A 23,136-nucleotide genomic window follows, 5' to 3' on the forward strand; every position below is an offset into this window, starting at 1 on the left:
AATGCATACTTATTCACTCATTCCTCTGTGGAGAATTGAGAACTGTTGTCACGCTCACTCTTCTTCTCAAGGCCCAGTTGCTGGAACATTATAATCAAATAGGCAGTCATATCCTCATAATACCACTGACTGTCCACAATGGATTGATCTACTTTGCTGCGCCTTTTTCTATCACACACTGTAACATTGCGGTATTGCTTCTGATGTGGTATCGCTGTGTCATGTGCATTTATCGTTTCTTTTTTGAAATATATACCACACACACGTGAAGTAGTTTGAATCTGGAGACACATTTGTTACTTCTCTAAAATTGGTGTTAAGATTAGTGGAGTATCATATTTGTTTACGCTTGAAGGGTCTGGAGTGTGAGCGTCGTTCTGTTTTTAGTCTTTGGAAGTTAACTGGTCTGTAGAACAGCTGGTTCTGATCCCAGCAAGCTAAAATTGCTAGGAAGCAAAAGCTGAATGTCGACTGGTTTGCTGTCCCCTCTCAGCCAGGGATCTGTAGTATTGCTGAATATCCCGCAATGTCTGAGCTAAACTAGCAGAAGGGTTTTCCAACAAAACTTATCACTCTGGCCAATCTCTGAACAGGTCGTCAAATTTCATGAATGGCATGAGTACAAACAGTAGATATTCTAAAATTGAAATGAATTCCCTCGGAGTTTCCACTGCAGTGCCTGTGGTGACGATCCCACTCCTGAACTCTACCCCTTGAATCCTAGAGGGCTCCAAAAGGGGATCCCAGGGGGCTCTGCATTGTCAACAGATGTCTGTCTGACCTGCATTCTTCTGTATTTGTTAACTTACTGGCCCATTATTTCTTTTGCCGTATACTAATAAAAACATGTTTTCTGCAGTGACAGCACTTGTTTCCTTTGGGAATTTGACACCGACTTTTTGTGAGGAAGGGGTCTCCAGGGGTGTGTCAGTATTTGTAGGCGGTCCCCAGGAATGTGTCACTACTCAGAGAAATGTGAAAACTACCGCCCTCAAGGAATTGGATTTTATCTCGGGTTGCCAACTCTGGTCGGACGTATTCCTGCAGGATTCATCACATGACCTCCTGCCTCCAACTGCCCCACCCGGTCAAACAGCCTTTTTCTCGCAGCAGCGTCCAGGAGATTAATCTTTAATTCCTGGAGACTCCAGGCCAATCCTGGAGGGGTTGGCAACTCTATCGCTATCTCATTGGCTAACACATACGCATGCATACATGAGGGATACAGGGGGGGGTCAGGGTTGGAAGAGGTAATTAGAGTGAGAGGAGGCTCATGCGGAGTATCAACATTGGCACAGAGTAGTTGGGCTGAATGGCCTGTTTCCGTGCTGTAGATGCTATGTAATTCGATGTAACACACTCTGGTGGACTGTAAGTCTGCACCTGGTCCTCTGGGTCTGTTTTTTTCTCAATTATGCAAATACCCTTTAACAAATGAGAATTCCCACCTTCCCTCATAATAAAGCAGCTGTGACTAAACTTACAAAGTTCAAGAGCTAGAAAAGGAAATTGTACAGGAAGGTAGAGCCACGAGTTTTGAATATTGTTACAACCAGTGGTATTCTCACTAACTACATAGTACAAATGCACTACGTAAAAAGAATTGAAGCCTAGACCATCAATGTGACTCTCGATTTTATTTCCAACCATTTTCTTGCAATCTGAATTGCATTTTCATTCTTACTCTTTCTCCCCCAAATTCTGCCTCTTTCTCCTAATTCTCTTTTCCTATTTCCCTCCCTCTCCTTCCTTAATTTAGAGACAGCCTCTAAATACCTCTCCCCCCCAATTCTCTTTTCTACCTGTCTCATGTTTTGTGTCTGTCTCGTTCTGATTTTTTCCACCTACATTCACCATTCTCCTCTCTGCCAATTACTCTCTACCTATATTGCTCATTCCCTTTCCTTGTTTCTCTTTCTCAGATTTCCACTCTCCTCGACTCATTCCCCCTCTCTTTCTCTTTCCTTTATTCCTTCTCTCTCATTCCCAATCACATTAAGTCTGGTGTGGAGATGCCGGTGTTGGACTGGGGTGGACAAATGTAAGAAGTCACACAACACCAGGTTATAGTCCAACAGCTTTATTTGAAATCACAAGCTTTCGGAGCGCTGCTCCTTCGTCAGGTGAAGTGGAGAGATGCATAAAAACACAGCTTATATAGTCAGAGAATAATGTCAGATGTTTACGGGTAATCTTTCTAACTGCCATTTATCACACCTCGGCAGAGAGATAATCACAGCAATCAAAGGTGTAAATGGTGTCCAAACAGGTTAGTCAGGAAAACATTACATCAAAGAACAATGAGGTGGGGTCACAAGGGGTCAAATGTTGCAGATGCTGGGGTCTGTATGAAAAACAAAAAAAGACAAAAAACATTTTTTTTGCTGGAAATCACAGCAGGTCCGGCCGCATCTGTGTGGAGAGAACAAGCCAACGACGACTCGAGTCTGGATGACCCTACGTCAGGTGGGGTTACATGTAGCATGACATGAACCCAAGATCCCGGTTCAGGCCGTCCTCATGGGTGCGGAACTTGGCTATCAGTTTCTGCTCGATGATTTTGCGTTGTCGTGTGTCTCGAAGGCCGCCTTGGAGAATGCTTACCCGAAGATCGGAGGCTGAATGTCCTTGACTGCTGAAGTGTTCCCCGACTGGGAGGGAACACTCCTGCCTGGCGATCGTTGCGCGGTGTCCGTTCATCCGTTGTCGCAGCGTCTGCATGGTCTCGCCGATGTACCATGCTCCGGGGCATCCTTTCCTGCAACGTATGAGGTAGACAACGTTGGCCGAGTCACATGAGTATGTACCATGTACCTGGTGGGTGGTGTCCTCACGTGTGATGATGGTATCTGTGTTGATGATCTGGCATGTCTTGCAGAGGTTGCTGTGGCAGGGTTGTGTGGTGTCGTGGTCGCTGTTCTCCTGAAAGCTGGGTAATTTGCTGCGAAGGAGCAGCGCTCCGAAAGCTTGTGATTTCAAATAAAGCTGTTGGACTATAACCTGGTGTTGTGTGATTTCTTACATTAAGTCTGCCAATTGCTGTCTGTTTCTCTCACTCCCACTCTCCAGTCCTCCTCTATTGGTGTTCTACTTCATCTGCAGTTCCATTAATTAACCATCTTTTGGTCATCTCTTCTTTCATCCCTCTCCCCTTGTCTCTCTAATTTCCTCCTTTTTTCATTTTAATTTCCTCTTTTTTCTGACTCTCATTTCCTCTCTTCTACACATTTTATGATGATAGCTCTTTGTCTAACAAAGTGGCACCTCCATTCAACCATCTGGCTTATTTTCTGCTACAGAGATTGGTAGCATGCCTTAAGTTTGTCCGTGTGACTGTGACAACAGTGTCACTCCTTTGCCAGACATCAGGCCAGTTTGTTGTTTGAGTTGAATTTGTGTGGCTCCTCTCCGCTGGATATGGTGGCACATTTAGGCTAAAATTAACTAGTTTATTTTGCTACCACTGCAATTCAAAATATATTTGCCACCCAAAAGTCAGAATGGGAGGAAGGCTAGGTGCTAAACAGAGAATTCAATGAGCTTCATTCCAACAATAGAAATGTCATATGTGAGAAATGTCATATGTGAGAAAGGATCAAAATTCCCAAATCATTCTGTGTACAGTTTTGGCCTCCTTATTTAAGGAAGGATATACTTGCATTGGAGGCAGTTCAGAGACGATTCACACGGTTGATTCCTGAGATGAAGGGGTTGACTTATGAGGAAAGGTTGAGCAGGTTGGGTCTATACTCATTGGAATTTAGAAGAATGAGAGGTGATCTTATTGAAACTGAGGGGGCTCGACAAGGTAGATGCAGAGAGGATGTTTCCCCTCGTGGGGAAATCTAGAACTCGGGGGCATAGTTTCAGAATAAAGGGTCGCCCTTTTAGAACTGAGATGAGGAGGAATTTCTTCTCTCAGAGGGTCGTAAATTTGTGGAATTCTCTGCCCCAGAGAACCATGGAGGCTATGTCATTAAATACATTTAAGATGGAGATAGACAGATTTTTGCAAGATAAGGGAATGAAGGGTTATGGGGAGCGGGCAGGGAAGTGGCTTTGAGCCCAAGATCAGCCATGATCTTATTGAATGGCGGAGCAGGTTCGAGGGGCCAAGTGGCCTATTCCCACTCCTATTTCTTATGTTCTTGTGTTCTTATTCACTTGCACAAAATCTGAATACTTGCATTAAACAGTATCTATTAAAAAGCTTTGCCGACTGAGGTTAACTTCATTACTGAGGCGGATTGAGGATTGACCTTATGTGGTCCTTATACTTGTGACCCACCTTTAATCACCAAACTACATTTGGGTCAATAATCTATTAATCTTGTATTTGTTTTTGAATTAATAATGCAGTGCGGAAAAGAATTAACTGTGCTAACCAAAGGTTAACTGGTGAGCTAGTGAGTATTTACAAATATGAACATGCTTGCAATCTTTTTTCAGAATCTATTGTATAATTAATTACTACCACAATATGGCTAATGGAGATTGAATCCTTTTATATTTGCAATTAAGCAGCAGGCGTATGACTGGAAGTTTCACCTTTCTTGGGCTACACATTGACTAAGGGCCGATTCAGAATTCGGTCAGGCTGATGAGGAGCACTGTTTGAACCTAAAATCAGCTGGGTTGCAAAGCCTATCATTGTAATAGATTAAAAAGATGTTTCTGATGGGTTGGGTGTCTCTGGCCATGTGAATGTACAGATTTAACACTTCTTGGCAAGGCTACTTACTAAGTGATTCAGGAGAGGCTGACTTAAGAATATCTCACATTGATGTATTTTAAAGGTCACCAGTGAGAATGTGCTTTCTATCACAGGGCACATGCAATAAATGTCCAGTAAAAGGTTGTTTTACTCTTAGCTCTGGCTCTGGGGGCCGGCTGGTTCAAAATATCAAACAAGGCAGGAAATATTTTTGAGTTACATGGAGGCTGAGGAAGTGTCATTTGAATGTTGCTGGCTTGTACAGTAACCAGTTTGCCTTATAGTTATAATACGAGACTCCCAAAACAAGCGCTCTACTCGGAGCTCCGACACGGCAAGAGAGCCCCAGGTGGGCAGAGGAAACGCTTCAAGGACACGCTCAAAGTCTCCTTGAAAAAGTGCACCATCCCCACCGACACCTGGGAATCCCTGGCCCAAGACCGCACAAAGTGGAGGAGAAGCATCCGGGAAGGCGCCGAACACCTCGAGTCTCTTCGCTGGGAGCAAGCGGAAGCCAAGTGCAAACAGTGGAAGAAGCGCACGTCAACCCAAGCACCCCACCCACCCGCCCCTTCAACCACCGTCTGCCCCACCTGTGACAGAGACTGTAGGTCCCGCATTGGACTCATCAGTCACCTGAGAACTCATTTTTAATGTGGAAGCATGTCATCCTCGGTTCCGAGGGACTGCCTAAGAAGAAGAAGATAGTTAATCATCATTGTTAGCATTTAATGATGCAATGATTTACATCACTCCATGTCAGTCTGGCTGTCCAGTGAGTTTTACAAGCTTGGTTTTTTGTCCATTGTGTGAATCATTCACAATAGAGCAGAGAGCCATGTGTGGATTGGTGAATAATGGGCTATTACAGGAGAACCTTGCCTGTTGTGTTTGGATTTCGATGGCTCAGCTTGTCATAAACCATGTTGCCAGAGGACAGAGGGTAGTGCACCTGGTTAGAACCTGGTTAGAACATTTACTTTGAGTCTTTGGTGCCTGGGCTTAAATCTCACCACGACTGATGAAATAAATTTCCGTTTTGTAAGGCAGAGTCCAAAGTGGAATGTTCCTGGGCAGTTTTCCTGGGAAGCAGGACCCCACAGTGTAAAACTGTCTCTAATTCACAGTAAACTGGCACACTGAATTAGGATGGCCACAGAAATGGCTAATATAAGAAGTGGAAATGGTATTCTCTCGAACCCTTTCATAGAGCTCAGTGCTGTAGATAGGAATCTGCTCCTACGCAAGGTGAATCACTTTGAGATGTTAGGATCTGATCTAGTGGTGTACAGAAAATACTTTGTATGTGCCATTTTCTCCTTAGTCTTCTTGTAGACATAAATAATTTTATACAGTCTTCACCATCTGTCTTGACCTAGGAGATTGCACTAACCTTTTCTATGATTTACCATTTTCTTGTTTCCTTAAGGATGTAACAATTTGCCACAAGAAGTTGCTTCTTGAGATATGCTTGTTACATTTTCAGATGCTCTTTGTAGTGTCTAGCAGCCTCTAATGATCCGAAATGAGATGTGTACTTGTGTATGAGCAATGCTGACACCATAATATATGAGACACAATAAACTACATAGAGTATCAGGTATTTGCAGTTGGCCATTCCATCATGTCTCCTCTTTATATTGTCATTTGCATCATTTGCATATGATTCATTTTTCCTTGTGCCTTTGACTTACATGTTCCTTTTAATTCACCATGCAAAATATTACTACCACATTACAACCCGACTGGGAATGACAGTTCGAACTTTTCATCCATCACGACAGAAAATTGATAATAAAAGAAAAAACTTGCATTTATATAGCACCTTTTTATATCCTAAGAATGTCCCAAAGCACTTCACAGCTAATTAAGTACTTTTGAAGTATGGTCACTGTTGCAATGCAGAGAAACACAGCAGCCAATTTGCGCACGACGATGTCCCACAGACAGCAATGTGATAACTGACCAGATGATCTATTTTAGTCATGTTGGTTGAGGGATAGGTAATGACCAGGAGAACTCCACTACGCTTCTTTGAATAGTTCCTTGGGATCTTTTACATCCACCTGAGAGGGACAGACAGAGCCGTACTGTAACACCTCATCCAAAAGATGGTACCTCTGACAGTGCAGCAGTCCTTCAATACTGCATTGAAGCATCAGCCTAGATTATGTGCTCAAGCTTTGGAGTGGGGCTTGAACCTACAACCTTTATGGCTCAGAGTGCTACCACTCAGCCAAGATTGGCATCAAGTAATAGTGATACCAGAAACCGAGCTCAGCACTTATTGGAATATGTAGTTCAGTGGTGTTCTTCACAAAGCTGTAATGGTTTGTTATAGTGCCTCTGCATACATGACATATTATGGTGTCTGCATTGCTGGTACAAAATATACAATTCACTTCTGTTGATCTTGATTGGCACCCCATCCACCACCTTAAACATTCACTCCCTCCACTACCGGCGTACCATGGCTGCAGTGTGTACCATCTACAAGATGCACTGCAGCAACTCGCCAAGGCTTCTTCGACAGCAACTCCCAAACCCGTGACCTCTACCACCTAGAAGGACAAGGGTAGCAGGTGCATGGGAACACCATAATAGAGCCACCTGGTGGACTACTGATGTATATAATAATAAAGCCATGTGCCATACAGCCAAGTTGTGCTGTGTCTCAAGATACCACAGAATTGGCGATGAGGATGCGATTGTGGATTCCCTAGCTGAAATTTTTGTTGGAGGATAATCCTGCCAACCGACGGAGGGACTGTTAGAGGTTCTTTGTTTTGCAGAAAAACTTAATAATCCAAGGTAAATTTCGAGCACACATGGCTGAACTGTCGACGTTGCCAGAGTCCCTATGGGAATAATAGGGCGCTTGGGTGAGTTCCATCGCGACCGAGAGACTTTCGGAGCATATGTGGAGCGGCTAGAAATGTTTTTCACCGCGAAGAGTATCGTCGAAGTCTCCGATGATGTAAACCATAACCGGGCGGTTTTAGAAATGAAACGGGCTATTTTTTGGACTGAAGCAGGCCCCGAGGTGTGTGAAAGCCTGAGAAATGTGCTTGTTCCCGCCGAGCCGAAGGACACGCCACTGAAGGAGATCCTAACCAAGTTAGAACAGCACTACCGTCCTGAGCCCCTGAAAATTGCTGAAAGTTATCGTTTTGGAACGTGTGATCAATTAAATGATGAGGGTATCAATGAGTACATTGTAGCTTTAAAAAAGCTATCCATTCACTGTCATTTCATGACCGCTTTGATTGTGGGTTGAAAAATGAACGTATCAGAAGTAAATTGTTGACCACCCCAACTTGACTTTTGACTTAGCTTGTCAGACAGCTACGTCGATGGATAAGGCTGACTGATACTCCCGAGAGTTCCGTGCCATTTCCAGTCGTCAGACAACCGAGGTAATCGGCTGCAGGCTAAAAGTAAAAGGCAGCTGGGCCTCAAGCCCTCAGCAACTGGCCAAGGTAACTTCATTGAAGTTGTGCTATCAGCACCTGGGACAACACATCGCTCAAAGGCAGAGGGGGTGATTATCATTTAGAAGTCAGGAAGGAGGCGGGACTACAACTTTTGGGGTTGTAGCCCCGCCTCCATTGAGATGCGGCCAATCCACGTGATTTTAACTTGATTGACCTTGTTGAGCCTGCCCAGCGGGCTCAGCAGGCCAATTAAGGGCCACCCGGCAACAGGTGACGTCACAGACTGAAATTTCATCTGTTAAGACGTTTTGACAGATGAAATATCAGTGTTTCACAGCTGTTTGAAGCTGTCAAACATTGACAGTTTTACTTCTAACCTGAGTCCTTCTACACAGACTCAGTTAGAAATCTCACCGGCACAGAAAGCTGCAGGCTGTCACTTTTGACAGATCGCAGCCATTCTGCTTTCTGTGCCGGTTAGATGATGGACTCCCGAAACCTAGAGGAAGGAAGGCTGTAAAGTAAGTACAGGTAATTTAAACTTCATTACACACACCAAACACACTTATCTTTGCACTCATGCACCCATCACTCACCTGAACACCGACATCTCGAACCCTCCAAGTCCTTCAACCCGACGGCCCGACTCCTCTAACTTGACGTGGTTTGGAGCCGTCGGGAATCCCACACTTCAAGCTTTAAAATAGGGATTAGGCTAAAAACTGCCTGTTAACTACCTGTTAACAGGCAGTTAATTGGCACTAATCCCTTCCCACCTCAGGGGGACGGGTACCTGCCTCCTTTGAAACTTACATGGAGGTGGGATGGTGTCGGGACCCCCGAATTCGGAACTTTAACCCTCCGCGCGCCTCCAATCCCGACTCCACGGGTCAATGAAAATCGACCCCAGAGTGTTTTAGCTTCAAGAAAACTGGGCTTCTTGCAAAGGTGTGCCAACAGAAGAGTAAACTGACTGGCAATGCTAAAAGTAGAAATTGCCAGACACTACATACCGTTGAAGAGAAGCAGCAGGACGAGGAGTTTCTGGAGATTCACGTCATCAGGAGCACAAAGGTATTTAACAGCAATTCGCGAGGTATCGTCATCCAAGTAGATGTCGCAGGAACCAGGATACCCATGGAAATCGACACTGGTGCATCCGTGAGCGTAGTACTGGAATTACTATATTGCGACAAGTTGCGTGATTATCGACTAGAGAAATCAAAGGTAGAGCTGTGAGGCTACTCAGGAGAGCAAATCCCTGCAGTAGGAAGTGTCACCATAGCAGTGAAATACAAGGATCAGTGTCAGAGCTTGTCTCTCATAGTAGTGGCAGGAGACAAGTTAGGTAGAAATTGGTTGGGATCACTGAAGCTGGATTGGAATGAAATTTTTCGTGTGGAAGCGAAATTTGCAATGAAAGATGATGTCATCAAGCAGTATCCGAAGGTGTTCAGCAAAACGGGCAGTCCGATCCAAGACTTCAGGCGAGTGTCAGAGTGCAGAAGGACGCAAGACCAGTTTACTGCAAACCACGTCCCGTACCATACGCACCCAAAGAGAAAATTGAGCAAGAACTCAAAAGAACTCTTTCTGTGCTGTATAACTCTATGACTCTATGACTAGAAACAGAACATTATCTCTAAGGTAGATCTGAGTAATTGGGCTACACCCATTGTTGTTGTACCTAAGTCAGATGGTAAGGTGATTATAAGGTAACCGTAAACCAGGTTCTAGAGTGTAATCTACCCAATACATTGCCAAACGTGGAAGATTTGTTCACAAAGCTGACAGGTGGCCAGATCTTTTTGAAGTTAGATCTAACAAACACCTACCTACAACTTGAGTTAGATGAAGAGTCCAAGTCATGCTTGACTATAAATACTCACCGAGGCCTATATCAGTTCAATAGGCTACCATTTGGAGTGTCTTCTGACCCTGACTTATTCCAGGGGGTGATGAGCCAGATTTTGCAAGGGATTGAAGGGGTAGTGTGTTATTTGGATGACATACTCATTTCAGCACCAAGCAGGCAAATCCATGATGAGGTGTTGAATGAAGTGCTCAAACGGCTAGAGAAGCACAGAGTATGATTGACAGCTCACAAATGTGAGTTGTTTCAAAAGTCAGTGGGATACTTAGGGCACAGAGTATACTAAGATGGTTTACATCCAACCAAGGGAAAGCTGGATGCAATCAGAAATGCACCCACTCCCAAGAATGTCTCTAAACTTCGATCATTTTTGGGTCTTCTGAATTATTACGGAAAGTTCCTCCCAAACTTGTTACATCCACTGAATGAGCTGTTGAGAAACCAGGTCCCTTGGAAGTGGTCAAAAGAATGCGGCACAGCATTCAAAGAGTATAAAAGCCAGTTAGTAGAGAATACCATGTTAGTTCACTATGATGTATCTAAGGACATCAAGCTAGCGTGTGATGCCTCTCCGTACGGAGTTGGGGCAGTGATCACTCATGTACTTGATCGTGGGGAGGAGAGACCAATTGCTTTTGCTTCACGCACTCTCAGCGCCAGTGAGCGGAATTATGCGCAAATCGAAAGGGAAGCTTTGTCATTAATTTTTGGGGTCAAGAAATTTCACAAATACTTGTTTAGTCATATGTTTACCATAGTTACTGACCATAAGCCCCTGACAGCAATCCTCCATCCAAAGTCCCCAGTTCCAACCTTAGCTGCAGCCCGAATGCAGAGATGGGCTTTGATTTTGTCAGCGTATACGTATGACATTGAGTACAGATGATCAGCTGATCACAGTAATGCTGATGCTATGTCCAGGTTGCCATCCCCATCACAAGTTATACCCAATAAGAAAGAAGTGTTCTATTTCTCATACATTGATGAGCTGCCAGTCACAGCTGAAGAGATTGGTAGGGCAACCAAACGTGACCCAATTCTGTCAAAGGTGTATGATTACATAGCAAATGGATGGCTAAACCAGGTATCAGAGGAAGATATCCATCCATACTTCGTTCATAGGAATGAATTGTCAGTGGATAAAGATTGTATCATGTGGGGAGCAAGAGTGGTTATCCCAAATAGGTTCAGGTCTAAATTGTTAGGAGATCTTCATGACCAGCACCTGGGAATGTGCTTGACAAAGAGTTTTGCATGCAGTTACATATGGTTGCCAGGTTTAGATAAAGAGATAGAGTACATAGTCAGTCTGTGTACAACATGTCAATCTATAAGCAAGAAACCACCATCAGTACCATTACAGCCATGGAAATGGCCTCCCAGAGTGTGGCAAAGGTTACATGTAGATTTTGCTGAGCTAGAAGGACAGCAATTGTTCATAGTGATAGATAGTCACTCGAAGTGAGTAGAGGTGTTTCCGATGCGGATAATAACAACAAGCAAAACACTAGACAATTTGCGAAGATTGTTTTCTTCATACGGCCTCCCAGTAGAAATTGTGTTTGCTAATGGGCCGCAATTTTGTTCAGAAGAGTTCACACAGTTCATGAGCAGAAATGGCGTGAAACATACCAAAGTTCCACCATACCACCCTGCTTCAAATGGTGCAGCAGAGCGCACAGTCCAAATTGTCAAACGTGCCCTCATCAAGCAAATGTTGGATCCAAATCCAAAGAAACGTCAGTTGTCGTTGGACCACAAACTGGCAAATTTTCTGATTACCTATCGGAATACTCCTCAGACCACTACTGGTAGAAAACCAGTTGTTAACCAGGTTCTCGTTGTTAAAGCCAAACTTGGCACAGCCTGTAGAAGAGAAACAATCAAGGCAGAAAGAGAGTCATGATAAAGGTAGAGTTAGAGAGAGAAGTGTGAAGTTGAACCAGAGGGTTAGAGTGAAGAACCAATGCCATAAATGGTTAAAATGGTTAGCAGGAAGAGTAGAGAAGATATGTGGCCCTCGCACATATTTGGTCAAGATGTTTGATCATGGAAAGGTTAGGTTTGTTCACATTGATCATATCTTACCCACAGATGTGGAAGGGGTTGAAAGCTGGGATGATTCAATTTATTCTGATGAGTCAGATAGTCTTGTTACAAGTAAAGTAGCAAATCCTACATCAGATGTACCAGAAACAAGTCCAAGACAAAGTCAGAATTTAAGTCTGAGCCCCAGTTAGGCAGACAAACAGTCTGAAAGTGTAAAGAGTCCAAATGTAGATCAAGATCAGCCCTTGGAGAAAAATTCTCCGCAGGCTCAGCCTAGAATGAGTCAAAGTCCTACAACAAGATCTGAAAGTTCTGTTCAAGAAAGAAGGTATCCTCTTTGAAACAGAAAACCAGTGGTTAAGTTTAATCTGTAAATATGGAAAATAAGTTCATATCTTTTGTTTGTGTTACAGAATTCTATAGTAGAATTTGGAAACATAAAATGAGTTCCATTTGAGAAATGTATACCAAGAGTTGTGTATACCATGCAAGTCGTGTACAATGATTATTTGCTATGATTAATTTCTTTAATAAGGAGGGAGAAGTATAAAAGAGCCGCCTGGTGAACTACTGATGTATATAATAATGCCATATGCAGTACAGTTCTTACTCAGAAGCCATGTTATGCTGCAATGTTTACAGGAAACTTTCTGGTATCCGGCACTGACGGGACTGAGCTGGTGCCATACCATCAAAACTGCCGTAGAAACCAGCGCTAATGTTAAAACATACGGAGCTTTTGAGTTCCGTGTGAATCAACAAACCCTGTTGCTTAGCAACAGCTTCAAAACAGTCGGCCGCAGCTTAAAAGTGTCTCTGTGGCTAAGCAACAGCTTCAGCTAGACCTTGCAGAGCCTGACTGGAAAAAAAAAGCATCGAGAAGTAAAAAAACTTATAGGAAACGGCTCCTGAATTTTGCCGGTAGATAGAGCTTTCCGGACATTTAACCTCTGGCTAAACGAAAGTTCCCTGTATATATATAAGCCCCGCATTGCGAGGGCTTTTTTGGGCCTGGTCAATGTGTGGGCCGGGAGCCTGGGACTGGATTTGGGTTGTCGGCAGTTTCCAGGGCTTTTTTGGGCCTGGTGGCTGTGTGGGCCGGAAGCCTGGGACTGGATTTGGGCTGTCGGCAGTTGGAGAAGCCTAGGCCAGTTTTGCACTGTTTTTTAACCTAAACATTTCTAGCTTTTAATACCTTCAAAGATGAAAGTTAAAGTACTTATAAAACATTTTTGGTAAATCTTTTTCAAAAAAAATAAGATACTAACCTCGATTAGCATATTTTTAGGTTGAGGCAATGGGGTTTTTAGCTTGAGGCAATGGCTGCCAGATCCCTGAGCTGAGAATGGTTAGTCCCGCCCACACACACACCGATTGGTCAACCATCAGGTGACTGAACTGTAGGATTGGTCAATCATCACGGCACAGGATTGGTCGACCTTGACGTCAGTCAATGCTAATGAGTGGATAATGAGTGGAATTTTGAAGGTTTTTTGTATAATGTGCGAACAATTTTTGTCCGAGCAAAAAGTAAATACACTTACAAGAGTCCCCTAATGATGAGCTTTCTTTTGATATAACATATGTGTAGGTACGCTCTATAATTTTTGATTGTATAGCCGGACAGAGAGACAGACAGAGAGACAGACAGAGACATACCGGTTTATATATATAGAAGATATATGCTGTGTCTCAAGATACCACAAAGCTCCAAGTTCCCCTCCAAGTCACACACCATCCTGACTTGGAAGTATATTGCCGTTCCTTCATTGTTGCTGGGCCAAAATCCTGGAACTCCCTCCATAACACCACTGTGGGAGTACCTTCACCTCACAGACTGCAGCGGTTCAAGAAGGTGGCTCACCACCACCTTCTTAAGGGCAATTAGGGATGGGCAATAAATGCTGGCCTGGCCAGCGACGCCCACATCCCTGCTACATTTTGGAACTTCATAAAGTTGCACAGTAAGTAACCCTTGTCCAACTGGATAAACAAAAATCCGTACAGTCCACAGTGAATAATCTCTTTGCTGAATAAATAAGAACTCTGGCAAATTTAACTATCCTGGGCTTGTTTTTTCTATTGAGAAGTCTTGATTACGGGCCAAGGCCATCAAGCACCATCGAGATGGAAGAGAGCGGGGCAGAAGATGAGATAAACCATAGAATCATAGAGTGATACTGCACAGAAGGAGGCCATTCGGCCCATTGTGTCTGTGCCGGCTCTTTGGAAGAGCTATCCAATTAATCCAACTCCCCTGCTCTTTCCCCATAGCCCTGTAATTTTTTTCCCATCAAGTATTTATCCAATTCTCTTTTGAAAGTTACTATTGAATCTGCTTCCACCACCCTTTCAGGCAAAACCTTCCAGATCACAACAACTCGCTGTAAAAAAAAAGTTTCCTCATGTCGCCTCTGGTTCTTTTGCCAATCACCTTCAGTCTGTGTCCTCTGGTTACCGACCCTTCTGCCACTGAAAACAGTTTCTCCTTATTTACTCTACCAAAACCATTGATGATTTTGAACGCCTTTATTGCCTCTCCTCTCAAGCTTCTCCACTCTAAGGAGAACAGAGCAGAGCTAGAGGCTAAGTGACACCAAGCTAAAGTTTTAAAAGCCTCGTAGGTGGAATGAGGAATGGAAGACGAGGGGGTTAAAGTTTTGAAAATGAGTTTGAATAGGCACAAGCATGATGTCAAAACAGCGAGAATGCAGAGAGCAGCATAATTGGAGCTTAGAAGGGACAAGAGGAAAGGTCAGAGGAGCAATGACCATGGTAGTTTCAATAAAATAAAAAGACAGAAAGACTGTGACAAAGAAAAAGGTTGTGGAAAAAGGTCAAGTAAATGAAGAATCTGTAGATATTATAAGCTTGTGGGACTGTTCCCCCAGCTTCTACATAATATGCTTTTCATGTTTCGTGGCTTGCTGCATTTTAATAGTGAGAACAAGAGTTGTTTACAAAGTGGATGAGCTTGATTGACATTAACTAGTTTAGACGTGTAGTTTTGTAAACTTGTTACAGTAAATATAAGGATCTACTTCAGTATAAATCCATAGTAACGGTGACTTTGTTCATGAAAAAAATAGCATCGGTAAGTCTTTGCAGTGAGAAGGTAACTGCATTCGAATATCGCCTCCATCCCACCATCAAAGGAAACAGAATAAAGATAAAAGCTCCCATGTAGGGTATTCATTGCTTTTTTAGTTTATTGATAAATTGGATGTAACACTTGCAAAAACCTTATAAAATGATCCATCAGGGCTCTCAGCCTCAGGCAATCAATATGGGCAAAGGCCAAGTAGAACAGGCAGTCAAATATTATGATATTATGATACTAGAAGTGATGGTGTATCAGATTTTGAGAAGCGGATCGAAGTCTAGCTATCATAAAAGCTGAAGAGCAAAATGAATCAATGTCCTCTGTTTACTTCTTAATACGCTGTTATCTCCCCGCACTTCCCCAGTGTTACCGCAACCCTTTCCTGAAAAATAATTCCCCCAAACAGTTTAACGGCAGTACTCCATTATGTGAGTTGTCCATTTTTACTTGGAGATAAATGGTATGAATTGTTTACTCCCAAGATACAAATGTATGAAGTGAAAGTGCTATGCTTGACAGCACCTAATGCAGTTAGAATGTACAATTAATTTGATTCCGATTCTTTATACAGTTCCTCTGTCACAAGTATCTACTAGTTAGTATGAAAAATACAACAGGAAATGGGCCATGGCGTGCAAGAAGAGGCGATTGTATTATTTAACTTTACAGGAAGCAATTTTCTTTAATAAAAAATTTCTAATGTAATTTAGTGGTGATTGTGTTTCTTGATGCTGAAAGTGATGGTCTTTTTTGCTGATGTTTTTACTTCTTACTTGTACTGACAAGCATTGCCTGCTCATTGCCTCCCGTTTATTTTTCATTTCATCGCCAAGTACAATTTTTTGAAGCAGGAGATTGAAATTAAAGAAATAGTTGTGTGAAATGACCCTCGGAATAACTAAATGTAGATTGTGTGGGACTGGATAATACTGCGTTGAGGGAGTCACAGTATTTTTTTGATGCGATGTTCATTTAACGATGTACCTCCCTCCCACCTCATGTCTAAACGACTCTTTATATCTTAATGATGCGTCTGTTTTAATTCAGTACCCTGTACTAATGATGCATCTGTTTTAAGTTACTCAATTACACTATTGATTTGCCCGCTACAAGATGTTTTGGCAATCTACGAACAACGGCCTGTAATTTCCGATAGGAGGCTTCCTGCGTGCGGATGTCTCCTATCGGGAAAAAAATCTACGCCCTCTCCTGAGGGCTCCCGAGGTCCAGACATTTTCGATCCTGGGCCTCTCCACGGCAAAATGCGCAGGGCCCACGTATCCCAGGGGCGCATGTGGTTCGCAAGCGTCCCTGGGATCACGTGGGCCATGGGGAGCCAATGGGAGAAGGGACTACCCCTTCATACGTTTGACAGATAGACCTGTCAAAAGTATGAATGGGGATCACTGAAAAAAGACATCAAAACATTAAATAAAAAAAAACAATTACGTTTTTAAAATGAGTTGAAATTTGAAAAAAATCATTAATGTTTTTTACGGGGCTAAAAATAAATTTACCTTTTTAAAAGTATTTTTAAATTATCAATTAGTGTTTACTTTTTTTAAACTCTTATGCTATGCTAGGCGTAAGATTTCTAAGGGTTTTCAGTGGGCGGAGGTTCTGCAGAAAGCGGAACTCTCCCCCTGTAGAGGCCCTTCTCCAGGGCAGGCGCCCGATCTGTCAAGAGGATTCTTGACAGATCGGAAATGCCAGTTTTCAGCGCATGCGCTTGGCATGCCGGAAACCGGCATTTGCGACGTCCCTGCGGGTGTGTACACAGCCCGTACACACCCGTAGGGATCGGAAAATACGGGCCATTAATAAGTTTGCTGTAGGTTACTCTGTACCATACTAAGCTTGAATCCGTTGTAGAGGTATTGTTATGCCCCTGCTTCAGATCTGTAGCTTCGGCAGCACATTCAATTGGAATGACACAGTGAAGATTAGCATGGCTCCAGCGCAAGGATGACACACAAATTCGGGTTTGGTGAACGTCAGCTACACTGTTGGCTACACTTATGCTCTGTCCAGTGACAAGACCTCTGAGCATGCATGCCTTGGTAGCAGACTGGAGTTCTATTGTGCCTGGTGTGAAGCCCAGGTGTGAGATTACCTCCCAGAGGAGGTCACTCACACATCTTGGGTGTTTTTTTAATTCATTTTTTATGGGATGTGGGCATGGCTGGCAAGGCCAGCATTTATTGCCCATCCCTAATTGCCCTGGAGAAGGTGGTGGTGAGCCGCCTTCTTGAACCGCTGCAGTCTGTGTGGTGAAGGTACTCCCACAGTGCTGTTAGGTAGGGAGTTCCAGGATTTTGACCCTGCGACGATGAAGGATCAACGATATACTTCTAAGTCAGGATGGTGTGTGACTTGGATATAGGGGACGATGCAAAATAGGAGGTATCGCCCGTTATACATCCCGCCTGATATTCAGTTCCATTGACTTCAATTGAACTGAGTGTCAGGCCTGTCATATAATGGTTGGCAGAAGCAATTCCGCTTGTTTTGCGTCCCTGGCCAAGTCCCCCCTTGTGCTTGATACGTTGAAATGAAACGAGGGTGGGAGGAGGCTTGTGTGGAGCATAAACACCAGCATAGACCAGTTGGGCCGAATGGCCTGTTTCTGTGCTGTAAATTCCATGTAGTCTGACTCCAAAATTGCACAACTGCCTTTGTGTCGGGTCTCCTTGGAAAACGCTTCACATTTATGCTGAGCAGTTGTGCTTTTGTTACCTCCAGCCTCGACTATTCCAATACTGTCCTGGCCGGCCTCCCATCTTCCACCCTACATAACATAAGAAACAAGAGCAGGAGTAAGCCATTTGGCCCTTTGAGCCTGTTCCGCTATTCAATAAGGTCGTGGCTGATCTTCTACCTCATCTCCACTCTCCCGCCCGATCTCCATATCTCTTGATTCCCTTAATATTCAAAAATCTATCAATCTCTATCTTGAATATTCTCAATGACTGAGCCTTCACAACCCTCTGGGGTAGAGAAGTCTAAAGATTCACCAACCTCTAAGTGAAGAAATTTCTCCTCATCTCTGTCCTAAATGGCCGACCCCTTATCCTGAGACTGTGACCCCTGGTTCTAGACTCCCCAGCCAGGGGAAAATTAATCTCATCCAAAACTCAGCTGCCTGTATCCTAACTCTCCCCAAGCCCCGTTCACTCTTCACCCCTGTGCTCTACTGACCTATATTGGCTACCAATCCCTGATGGTCATACTCGTGTTCCAATCCCTCCACGGCCTCACCCCTCCCGATCTCCGTAACCTCCTCCACCTCTCTTTGCCCCACCATTGGCAGCCGTGCCTTCAGCTGTCTAGGCCCTAATCTCTGGAATCTCTACACTCTCTGTCTATCCACCTCTCTCTCCTCCTTTAACATAGAAACATAGAAGATGGGAGCAGGAGTAGGCCATTCGGTCCCTCGAGCCTGCTCCGCCATTCAATGAGATCATGGCTGATCATCCAAATTCAGTACCCTGTTCCTGCCTTCTCTCCATATCCCTTGATCCCTTTAGCCTTAAGAAATATATCCAACTCCTTCTTGAATATATTTAATGAATTGGCCTCTACTGCCTTCTTTGGCAGAGAATTCCACAGGTTCACCACTCTCTGGGTGAAGAAATTCCTCCTCATCTCTGTCCTAAATGGCTTACCCCTTATCCTTAGACTGTGAGCCCTGGTTCTGGACTCCCTGACCATCAGAAACATCCTTCCAGCATCTAGTCTGTCTAGTCCTGTTAGAATTTTCTAAGTTTCGATGAGATCCCCTCTCATTCTTCTAAACTCCAGCAAGTACAAGCCCAATTGACCCAATCTCTCCTCATACGTCATTCCTGCCATCCCAGGTATTAGCCTGGTGAATCTTCGCTGCACTCCTTCCATGGCAAGAACATCCTTCCTCAGAGAAGGTGACCAAAACTGCACACAATACTCAAGGTGTGGTCTCACCAAGGCCCTGTACAACTGCAGCAAGACATCCTTGTTCCTGTACTCAAACCCTCTTGCTACAAAGGCCAACATACCATTTGCCTTCTTAACCGCCTGCTGCACCTGCATGCTTACTTTCAGCAACTGGTGCACAAGGACGCCTAGGTCTCATTGCAATTCCCCTTCTCCCAATCTATTGCCATTCAGATAATAATCTGCCGTCTTGTTTTTGACACCAAAGTGGATAACCTCGCATTTATCCACGTTATATTGCATCTGCCATGCTTCTGCCCAATCACCCAACCTGTCCAAATCATACTGGAGTTTCTCGGCATCCTCCTCACAGCACACACGCCCACCCAGCTTTGTGTCGTCTGCAAACTTGGAGATATTACATCTAGTTCCCTCGTCCAGATCATTAATATATATTGTGAATAGCTGGGGTCCAAGGACCGATCCCTGTGGTACCCCACTAGTCACTGCCTGCCACTCGGAAAAAGAGCCATTTATTCCAACTCTTTGCTTTCTGTCTGCCAACCAGTTCTCTATCCAAGTCAATACCTTGCCCCCAATTCCATGTGCCTTAGTTTTACACACTAATCTCTTATGTGGGACCTTATCGAAAGCCTTTTGAAAATCCAAATACACCACATCCACTGGTTCTCCCTTATCTATTTTACCAGTTACATTCTCAAAAAATTCCAGTAGATTAGTCAAGCACGATTTACCTTTTGTAAATCCATGTTGACTTTGTCCGATCCGGTCACTTTTTTCCAAGTGCTCTGCTATTACATCCTTTACAATGGACTCTAGCATTTTCCCCACTACCGATGTCAGGCTTACCGGTCTATAATTCCCCGTTTTCTCTTTACCACCCTTTTTGAATGTTTCCATTGCCCATCCACCGTCAACCCTTTGAGTGACATTCCCCAATCAATCCTACCCAAGTCGCGCCTCATACCATCATAGTCTCCTTTATTTAAATTCAGGACCCTAGTCTCTGAGTCAACTATTTCACTCTCCATCTTAATGAAGAATTCTATCATATTATGATCATTCTGACCCAAGGGGCCTCGCACAACAAGATTGCTAATTAATCCTTTCTCATTACATACTACCCAATCTAAGATGGCCTGATCTCTAGTTGGTTCCTCGACATATTGGTCCAGGAAACCATCCCGTATACACTCCAGGAATTCCTCCTCCACAGTATTGTTACTAATTTGGTTAGCCCAATCTATATGTAGATTAAAGTCACCCATGATAACTGCTGTGCCCTTATTGCACGCTTCTCTAATTTCCCGTTTAGTGCCATCCCCGACCTCCGCATTACTGTTTGGAGGTCTATATACCACTCCCACTAACGTTTTCTGCCCCTTGGTATTTCTGAGTTCTACCCATACAGATTCCACATCATCAGAGCTAATATCCTTCCTTTCAAGTGTGTTAATCCCCTCTTTAATCCCCTCTTTAACCAGCAATGCTACCCCACCTCCTTTTCCTTTTTGCCTATCTTTCCTGAATATTGAATACCCCTGGATGTTGAGTTCCCAGCCTTGGCCACCCTGGAGCCGTGTTTCCGTAATCCCAATCATATCATATTCGTTTACCTCTATTTGCGCAGCTAATTCATCCACCTTATTACGAATGCTCCTCGCATTAAGACACAAAGCCTTCAGGCTTGTTTTTTTAACACTTAGATCTTTTAGAATGATTATTTACTGTGGCCATGTTTGATTTAAACCCTTGGGCCTAGAAATTGGGTTGGGGTGCCAAAGTGGCGCCAAAGTCACCTGAGCGCAGGATTTAGCGCAGCGTTCGAGGCTTTAGCGATCGTCAGATATTCAGTTTCATTGCCCCTAGAGGGAGACGGGGTGAGGCTCCAGGCGCTCCACGTCCCTCTTAGGGCGCTGAAACTGAATATCGCAGCACAACGTGCCACAGCGCCACACGCTGCGGCACGGCACGCTGCGGTATTGCAGGCCTTCCTCCCATTGTTAAGGGGGAGTGGCCTGCAACAGCGCGATCCCCGCTCGCGAGTGTCGGCAAACGAGCCCGGCACCAAGGAGAAGTGCCGGGCTCTCGGGAAACAGCCGGCAATGCCGCGGGGGGAGTCAGGAGGCCGGAGACGGAGGTGCTGGCAGGCGGCCCCGCACCTCCACCTTAACTTGCGCCGCTGCCGGCACAGCAAGGCCCCGTGAACCGGGCGCGGGTAGCGAATGGCGCAATTGCGCCGTTCGCTACCAAATATCGCGAACGGGGCGCTAATGGGGCGCTGCGCACACCGATGACGTCATCGGTGGCGGCGCAACGCAACAGGCTAACGCCACCATTATCGCCCCAACTCAATATCGTGGGTGGCGCAGCCAGTGGCGCTACAGCCACTGACTGCCTCTTTCGGCGCTAACAGGTGGCGCTACTCACCCAATTTCTCCCCCTTGATTTCTCTGCCTGCCACTTTTGTTTTTCTCCTTCCTGTCTTTTGCTTTTATCCTTGTTTCCCTTTCCTCTGTCTCCCCGCTCAGGTTCCCAACCCCCTGCCATTTTAGTTTAAACCCTCCCCCAGAGCATTAGCAAACACTCCCCCTAGGACATTGTTCCCGGCCCGGCCCTGCCCAGGTGCAAACCATCCGTTTTGTACAACACACCTTAGAACCTACTTCGATGACCAAGCTTCTGGTCACCTGTCCTAATGTCTCCTTCTTTGGCTCGGTGTCAATTTGTTTGTCTGATTACGCTCCTGTGAAGCACCTTGGGATGTTTTACTTCGATAAAGGCACTATATAAATGCAGGTTGTTGTTATAGTGTGATGACATGGTAGGTTCTTGTGTACAGCCCCAATAATATATCTGCTGTAAGTTATGTGGAGCATGACACTAATAATGGATCTTCTGTGCCCACACACCTTGCTATATATTCCTAAAAATAAATTTGTCTAACATTATCTAACACAAAAGATTTGCCATTTCTGGAAAAGAAAAGTTACAGAATGTACCCATAAACTTACCTACTTCATTTTCTATAACTCCAACAGCTTTCGGCCACACTTGCTCTCCCTATCTTGGGCCTTTTGGCTTGTCTTCTGCTTCATTCCCACAGCTGGCACTCTCCAGGGTTAGGATTTGCGGTGTGTTATTTCTCATGCCTCTGTGCATATGTGACTTGATAGCTCAGTGTGCTCAGTTTTGCCTCTTCGTGGTCTCCATGTTTCCCTCCCCCCTTCTGAATTTCTGTCCATGTATTTGCAACATCACAGGTCACTAATGCTTTTTTCACTTCCTCAGTGGCATCTGCATACACGGTTACAATCTTTAGCAGTCTCCCTGCATGCTCGTTGCTACTAAGTGAAATCTCCACCTATGCTGACAGATCACAACAATGCAGCTTGCCCGCTAAGTGAAAAAAAGACATTAAACTCAAAAGGTAAAAACCACATATAACAAGGTATAAGGTCAGAAATAAAAAGAGGCACAGCAAATCTAAAGGGGAAGATAAAGACGAAAAATGGGATGGAAAAAGTATGTGAGTGGCATAGAGGTTACTTGCTTTACTTGTCCTGTTACCATCTCCTTTTGCCTTGCAACATCATCCCTCTTGTCATTTAATCTCTCCTGCCTTCCACCCTATCACAGACCTTCCCTTTTGGTCTTTCCTCCCCTCCCCCCTTTCCCTGCCCCTGCACTTGCTTAAAACCTGTTACATCTCTAACTTTTTCCAGTTCTAATGAAAGGTCATCGACCTGAAACGTTAACTCTGTTTCTCTCTCCACAGATGCTGCCTGGCCTGCTGAGTATTTCCAGCATTTTCTGTTTTTATTTCAGATTTCCAGCATCCGCAGTATTTTGCTTTTATACGGAAAGAAAGCCATGGACCAACAAAGAACAAGACATGAACATAGAAACAGATACAGACAGACTTAAAGAAAAAGGCAGAGAGAAAGAATGAGAAAGTCACAAAGGAGGACAAATTTAGGGATAAGTAAAGAAGCAAAAATAGAGACAGAATGGGTGAAAGAGGGAAAGA

General features: G+C 44.2%; 1 pseudogene; it reads left to right on the top strand.

The window, feature by feature from the left end:
• The first annotated feature begins 17,074 nt into the window (after positions 1-17,074).
• On the top strand, positions 17,075-17,173 carry LOC147108821 (U6 spliceosomal RNA; annotated as a pseudogene).
• The last annotated feature ends 5,963 nt before the right edge of the window (positions 17,174-23,136 follow it).

Source organism: Somniosus microcephalus, chromosome 13, assembly GCF_052327205.1.
Source record: "Somniosus microcephalus isolate GS21.2 chromosome 13, FLI_Smic_1.0, whole genome shotgun sequence".
NCBI classification, from domain to species: Eukaryota; Metazoa; Chordata; class Chondrichthyes; order Squaliformes; family Somniosidae; genus Somniosus; species Somniosus microcephalus.